General features: G+C 43.8%; 1 non-coding gene across 1 annotated transcript; it reads right to left on the reverse strand.

The window, feature by feature from the left end:
- Positions 1-6,574: 6,574 nt before the first annotated feature.
- On the reverse strand, positions 6,575-6,681 carry LOC142873523 (U6 spliceosomal RNA). Its single transcript, XR_012921543.1, has one exon. It is a non-coding gene; the product is annotated as a U6 spliceosomal RNA (small nuclear RNA).
- Positions 6,682-7,973: the final 1,292 nt, after the last annotated feature.

The following is a 7,973-nucleotide window of genomic DNA, read 5'->3' on the forward strand; positions in this document are numbered from 1 at the left end:
GTAAACAGAAGGTGGAAGGTGTCCATTGTCCTTATAGCCCAGTATCTTACAGCCCCGTCTCTCTGTCTGTCTGTCTCTTTTCGTAGTCAAAAAAACCTTACAGAATGCAAGAGGGAAACTTACTTTCCCTATCCCTCAGGGTTGTTTGAAAAGTATTTACTCCTCCCAGAAAATCCCTCTACAAAACCCAAGGCTCCCTCTTTTCTCTCATGGACACCTTTTTCGGCCTCCACCCATCTGCACAGAGATGCTCAAAATAAACATTTTGCTACACATGAGACTTCATGGGTCTCTCTCTTGACTCCAGACCTAACAATTTTATTTGTTGAGGTAAAGTCTTCACTCCGTCCCCCAGGCTAGAATGCAGTGTCTCAATCATAGCTCACTGCAACCTCAAACTCTTGGGCTCAAATGACTTCCTAGCTCAGCCTCCTCAGTAGCTAGGACTACAGGTGCTCAGCTAATTTTTACATTTTTTGTAGAGACAGGGTCTTGCTATATTGCCCAGGCTGGTCTCAAACTCCTGGGTTTAAGCAATCCTCCCACCTCAGCCTCCCCAAATTCTAGGATTACAGGCATGAGCCACCGTACCCAGGCTTTGTCTCATTTTAAATCCAAATTGTTGCATTTTTTCCCAATCTTCCATAATTCAGGTACATTAAAAATAGGAGCTTTGTATCTGTTTTTTCTCAGTGCGGGGAGAACAGTTCAGTAAAGCTAATGGAATTATCTGAAATGATGAAAAAAAAATAACTTTGCTTGCCATTTTGGGAGAGTAGTATTGTTTATAAATAGAAAATTTATAAATGTTCATAAATGTAAATTCTAAATAAATTTATAAATATATTCCTAATAAATAGTTTAGTTCATCTTACAAATCAGCCTTGAGATACAAACAACAGATAAATTACATTGTACCCAAGCAAGTGGGATTTGTCTCTGTAATTCTAGAATGTGTTTCTCCCCAGACTTTTGAAGGAAGTTTGAAGTTTTGAATTTTCTAGAGCTGCAGCTTCCTTCCCACTTCTCTTTCTGCCAAACTGCCCTGGCGACTATGGGGGTAAGGGGAAACTTACACTTTGCTCCAGAAGGTTCCATGAAAGTTCAACTCACAATAAGGCAGATTAGTAAGAGAAAGAGATTTGTTTACCATGTGCAAGAGGAGAATCACAGAGTGATTACCCAGCAACACATAGGTGTCTAGAAATTTATATATCCTCATTTTGAAGGGGTGGGGGAGATGAGGAATTCAGATAATTCTGTTTAGGGACAATAAACAGGGAGGATGAATACTTGGGAGAATGAATGGATGGGAGGAAAAAGGTTGACTTGTAAATGATTCTCTTTGGAAATTAAATTAATCTGAGAGACAGGTATTATATTTAAGATGATTGGGCCAGGTCTGGTTGCATTCTGGATCTTCTTTCCAATAATATATTGAGATATCAGGGAGGGGAAAAGAAGTCCATTGCTCTTTTTGATGGGTCTGTCTGGATTTTATGCAGATAGAGGGAAACCCCCTTCTAAGGCCTGTTCAGCTTAAGGGCCTTTGATTCAAAATATTCTTTATACCAAGGGGTGAAATTTCCTGAGCTCCTTGACAACACATCTATAGCACTATATCTACATAAACTTGTGGGTTTCCTTTTTCAGTTCCTTTTTTTTTTTTTTTTGAGACAGAGTCTCGCTTTGTTGCCCAGGCTAGAGTGAGTGCCATGGCGTCAGCCTAGCTCACAGCAACCTCAAACTCCTGGGCTCCAGCGATCCTTCTGCCTCAGCCTCCCGAGTAGCTGGGACTACAGGCATGCACCACCATGCCCAGCTAATTTTTTGTGTATATCAGTTGGCCAATTAATTTCTTTCTATTTATAGTAGAGACGGGGTCTCGCTCTTGCTCAGGCTGGTTTTGAACTCCTGACCTTGAGCAATCCGCCCGCCTCGGCCTCCCAAGAGCTAGGATTACAGGCGTGAGCCACCGCGCCCGGCCTTCAGTTCCTTTTTTATTTTTTGTTGAGACAGAATCTCACTCCGTTGCCCGAGCTAGAGTGCCATGGTGTCACAGCAACCTAAGACTCCCAGGCTCAAGCAATCCTCCTGCCTCAGCCTCCTGGGTAGCTGGGACTACAGGCACACGCCACTGTGCCCGCTAATTTTTTCTATTTTTAGCTGTTTGGCTAATTTATTTCTGTTTATAGTAGAGATGGGGTCTTGCTCTTGCTCAGGCTGGTCTCAAACTCCTGAGCTCAAGTAATCTTCCCGCCTTGGCCTTCTAGAGTGCTGGGATTACAGGCGTGAGCAACCGCACCCGGCCCCTTTTTTTAGTTTCTTATCTGCAGTTTGCAGTTGCTCGGTTAGTCACCAGGCAAACTTTTAAACACAGGTCATTGAGTCATGCCTACAAATCCTGACAGCTGAGTCTTTAGGACAAGAATATTATGAAAGGGATTGAACTGCTTCCTGGAAAACCCAGAAATCGTCAGCTAACTAAGGCTATGGTGCCATCTAGTGATAATTTAGCTTAAAATCGGCCAAGAATGGCTGTTTTTGGTTGTTTTTGTTGTGTTTTGTTTTGTTTTTTTGAGAATACTTGCCATGAGAAATCTCAGGAAGAACAGTCAACTTAGAGAAGGAGGGTAAAATGTTTTCTGGGACTTTAGCAGGAAGGGTCTGTCAAAGTTCAGCTTGTTTTGGAAACACAGGAATGGTTCTTGAGGATTAGCGGCCACAGCGTGAGGAATCTGGATTTTACCAGTAATGATGGGGAGGAACAGATAAAGATGGGGAGGGGATAAAGTCCTGTGCAAGAGGACGGGGACCACAGGAGCTGTGCAGGACAAACCCCTGCCAGGTCATCAGTGGAAAATTCCCACTTGCAATCGCTTTTCTTGGTCAACAGGTGCATTGAGTCTCATGTCTTGCTTTGACCATATCGTGCTCAGTTCACTAGCTCTACGCTACTCCTCAAGATTGCTATCGTAGACTATGGTAGTGACAGGCATCAAGCTTGCTCGTGGCTTTTGCCTTTCCAGTTTAATTCCAGTGATTTGGTAAGGGAGTAGTTGCACAGAGAATACGGTCAATGGCTGTGGAAACAAACGCTAGCATAAGATGTATCAGAAAGCTTAGAACAGTACCTCTCAGTACTTTTGAGACTGGCTGTTATGGACCGCATGTTTCTGTCCCCCACAAAGTTGCTATGTTGAAATCCTAATGCCCGAAGTGGTGGTATTTGGAGGTAGGACCTTAGAGAAGTAGTCAGATCATGAGGGTGGAGCCCTTGTGATGGGATTGACGCCCTGATAAGAAGGGACGTGAGAGAGCCTGTCTCTCCTTCTGCTCTCCACCACATGAGGACACGGCAGGAAGACAGACATCAGCAAGCAAGGAAGAGGGCCCCCACCAACAGCCTGTCCACGTTGGCACTCTAATATTTGACCTCCAGCCTCCAAAACTGTGAAAAATAAATGTTTGTTTAAAACACCCAGTGTAGGCCGGGCGGGGTGGCTCACGCCTGTAATCCTAGCGCTCTGGGAGGCTGAGGCAGATCGTTTGAGCTCCGGAGTTTGAGACCAGCCTGAGCAAGAGCAAGACCCCGTCTCTACTAAAAAAATAGAAAGAAATTAACTGGACAACTAAAAACATATATAAAAAATTAGCTGGGCATGGTGGCACGTGCCTGTAGTCCCAGCTACTCGGGAGGCTGAGGCAGCAGGATTGCTTGAGCCCAGGAGTTTGAGGTTGCTGTGAGCTAGGCTGATGCCACAACACTCTATTCCCGGGCAACAGAGTGAGACTCTGCCTCAAAAAAAAAAAAAAAAAAAAATGGTAAAACACCCAGTCTATGTCATTCTGTTGTAGCAGCTGAACTAAGACCCTGGCCCACTAGGATTAGGCAGGAAAACAAATCTCACCACCACTCTGAGTCCGTGCAGAAATGAGATTTGATATTGACAGGTTCGTTCACACTTTCTTTGTTCATCCTCCTTATTTACCCAAATTAACAAAGATTAAGGAAAGAAACTTTAAGAATCTCACTCTAGCAATAAAAATTTTAACAGAGAGAGAAAAGATAGCCAAGAAAGAGAGGAGAAAGACAAAGAAGGGGTGGAAGTCGATGAATCATGGTGTGCAGGGGCCTGGTTCCAAGGTCTCAGGTAGAGCCTATTCTCACCCAGCTATCTGCTGCTGCGTCTGAGGCTCTCCGGGAAATGGCCTCCTTTCTGATGTCTGCTGTTTCTTTTCTTTCTTTCTTTCTTTTTTTTTGAGACAGAGTCTCACTGTGTTGCCGGGCTAGAGTGCTGTGGCGTCAGCCTAGCTCACAGTAGCCTCAATCTCCTGGGCTCAAGCAATCCTGCTGCCTCAGCCTCCCGAGTAGCTGGGACTACAGGCATGCGCCACCATGCCCGGCTAATTTTTTCCATATATTTTTAGTTGGCCAATTAATTTCTTTCTATTTATAATAGAGGCGGGGTCTCGCTCTTGCTCAGGCTGGCTTCGAACTCCTTTCCTTGAGCGATCTGCCCGCCTCGGCCTCCCAGAGAGCTAGGCGTGAGCCACCGCGCCTGGTCCTGATCACTTCTTAAATGTCCCTGTTTTTTTTTTTTTTTTTTTGAGACAGAGTCCCACTTTGTTGCCCAGGCTAGAGTGAGTGCCGTGGCGTCAGCCTAGCTCACAGCAACCTCAAACTCCTGGGCTCAAGCAATCCTCCTGTCTCAGCCTCCCGAGTAGCTGGGACTACAGGCATGCGCCACCATGCCCGGCTAATTTTATATATATATATATATCAGTTGGCCAATTAATTTCTTTCTATTTATAGTAGAGACGGGGTCTCGCTCTTGCTCAGGCTGGTTTTGAACTCCTGACCTTGAGCAATCCGCCCGCCTCGGCCTCCCAAGAGCTAGGATTACAGGCGTGAGCCACAGCGCCCGGCCAAATGTCCCTGTTTTAATCCTGTTACAACAGCAGTTGAACTTCAACATGAGTTTTGGAGGCGACAAGTATCCAATTTATGTCAGCCATAATGGACTTTAAAAGAGCAGAATCAGGCCGGGCGTGGTGGCTCACACCTGTAATCCTAGCACTCAGGGAGGCCGAGGCAGGAGGATCGTTTGAGCTCAGGAGTTTGAGACCAGCCTGAGCAAGAGCAAGACCCCATCTCTACTAAAAAAATAGAAAGAAATTAACTGGACAACTAAAAACATATAGAAAAAATTAGCCGGGCATGGCGGCACATGCCTGTAGTCCCAGCTACTCGGGAGGCTGAGGCAGAAGGATCACTTGAGCCCAGGAGTTTGAGGTTGCTGTGAGCTAGGCTGACACCCCCATGGCACTCTAGCCTTGGCAACAGAGTGGGACTCTGTCTCAAAATAAATAAATAAATAAAAAGCAGGATCAAGGATGAGGTGAGATCCACAGACACACGGGGTGTTCAGTGACAGCTCAGGTGGGGATTGTTTATGAGGTCTTGTTGGAGTGACCTGAATGGCCACAAGAGCTAAGGGCAAAGCCTTTGACTGTAGCAACTGAACTGGTACTTTTACCGGTTACCATTTATTCATTCAGTTTTCTCTGAGGAGTGCAGATGGTAAGGGCAGCAAAGCTTATGGATGACAGAGCCTTAGAGAGTTCTTTAATTACTGTTTCAGTGAATAAAGTGCCTCTATTACTAGAAAAATTTGGTGGGTTTTCCTAAAGTGAGAAACATAAAAACTAAAACTTTTTTGCTACCGTCAGAGCATCTGTTTACAATAAGAAATGACTTCTAATCAATTAGAAAACACAGTATAATAAGAACATATTTAGGGCCGGGCGCAGTGGCTCACCCCTCTAATCCTAGCACTCTAGGAGGCCGAGGCAGGCGGATTGCTCGAGGTCAGGAGTTCGAAATCAACCTGAGCAAGAGTGAGACCCCGTCTCTACTATAAATAAATAAAATAAATTAATTAATTAATTGGCCAACTAATATATATAGAAAAAATGAGCCGGGCATGGTGGCACATGCCTATAGTCCCAGCTACTCAGGAGGCTGAGATAGCAGGATTGCTTGAGCCCAGAAGTTTGAGGTTACTGTGAGCTAGGCTGACGCCACGGCACTCACTCTAGCCTGGACAACAAAGGGAGACTCTGTCTCAAAAAAAAAAACAAAAAAACAAGATAACAAGAAGTACTGACTTCATAGGTGTGTGGTGAGAATTAAATGAAACAATGCATATAAACTTCTTAAAGCAAGGCCTGCAACACGGAAAACCTTCAATCAATAGTAACAATAGTTATTATTTAAACTATCAACAAATATTATCTCTCTATATGGTCAAATCAGCTAGGATTTTTATAAATTTAGCACAGTAAGTCCTCATCTCTTGGTTATTTCAGGAGTTGGAGCATATCTTTACACAGAAACATTGTAATAGATGATTCTTCATTCCCAGGCACTAAAACAAAAGGCTCTTTAAGCCATGTTATCACTTAAGGCTTGCAGTTTGCAGTTGAAAGACGCATTTAAAACTGTTCTATGGCAATAGCAGAAAATAAAACAACGTTTATGATAAAAACGGAACCAGTAGCTTTTTTTTTTTTTAATATGGAACGCTTCACGAATTTGTGTGTCATCCTCGGGCAGGGGCCATGCTAATTTTCTCTGTATCGTTCCAATTTTAGTATATGTGCTGCCGAAGCGAGCAGAACCAGTAGCTTTTTGTTTATCTTGAAACTTGGCATTTCACAAAAAATAGGGTAGATTTTAAAAGGATGAAGAGGAATGTGGCAATTTGTGACAAGATGAAAAGAAACATCTGAGTCCTGGAAAGGTTCTAGAGTTTGACACTCTAGTTTTTTTTTAGAAAGTTTTATTTCACTTTGGGACTTACATGGCTTTTTTCCCTCCCAGCCATTATTAGAAGTGGTTTTGCACCTGTACCTGGAATTAAAAGAGACAGAAGAGGACAAAAGGAAGTTATAGTCTTCTTAAAATGATGTGTATACATGTGGAAGTTAAAACTGTCTAGAATGGAATTAACTCCAAAAGTCAGCAGTCCTGGACTTTCATTCTTTCAACAATTGAATATTTATTTATTTATTTAGAGACAGGGTCTTGTTCTGTTGCCCAGGCTGTAGTGTAGTGGCATGATCATAGCTCACTGTAACCTCAAACTCATGGTCTCAAGCAATCCTCCTGCCTCAGCCTCCGGAGTAGCTGGGACTAGAGGTGTGTGCCACCACCTCCGAGGCTAATTCTTTCTTTTTGTAGATACGGAGTCTCACTGTATTGCTTAAGCTGGTCTTGAACTCTGGACTCAAGCCATTCTCCCACCTTCACCTCCCAAAGTGCAGGGATTACAGGCATGATCCACTGCGACCGGCCAGCAACTGCACTTTTATAATCTGTGTATAGCAAACACTGGTACCCAGCAAATGGAGTTGAATCCTATACAAGGTTCAAGTCCAGCCATACAGTACAGTATACTGTCGTTGTCTGCCATTGTTTGCCATTAATAATTTATTCTGTTTTCCCTTATTTTAATTAAAAGAGGAGTAAAAATTTAAAAATAAAAATAATATGAAACCACAGAAGTAAAATACAATTGGGACTACTCTCAAAGGAACACATCCTAAGTCTCAGTCCAGTGTCCCCTGATCAACTGTGAAAGAAAAGAAGAATATATATTTTTTGAGACAGAGTCTCACTCTGTTGCCCAGGCTAGAGTGAGTGCCGTGGCATCAGCCTAGCTCACAGCAACCTCAAACTCCTGGGCTCAAGCGATCCTCCTGCCTCAGCCTCCCGAGTAGCTGGGACTACAGGCATGTGCCACCAGGCCCGGCTAATTTTTTCTACATATTTTTAGTTGGCCAATAATTTCTTTCTATTTTTAGTAGAGACAGGGGTCTCACTCTTGCTCAGGCTGGTCTCAAACTCCTGACCTTGAGCCATCCTCCCACCTCGGTCTCCCAAAGTGCTAGGATTACAGGCGTGAGCC

This window comes from Microcebus murinus, chromosome 10, assembly GCF_040939455.1.
Source record: "Microcebus murinus isolate Inina chromosome 10, M.murinus_Inina_mat1.0, whole genome shotgun sequence".
In the NCBI taxonomy this organism is placed as follows: Eukaryota; Metazoa; Chordata; class Mammalia; order Primates; family Cheirogaleidae; genus Microcebus; species Microcebus murinus.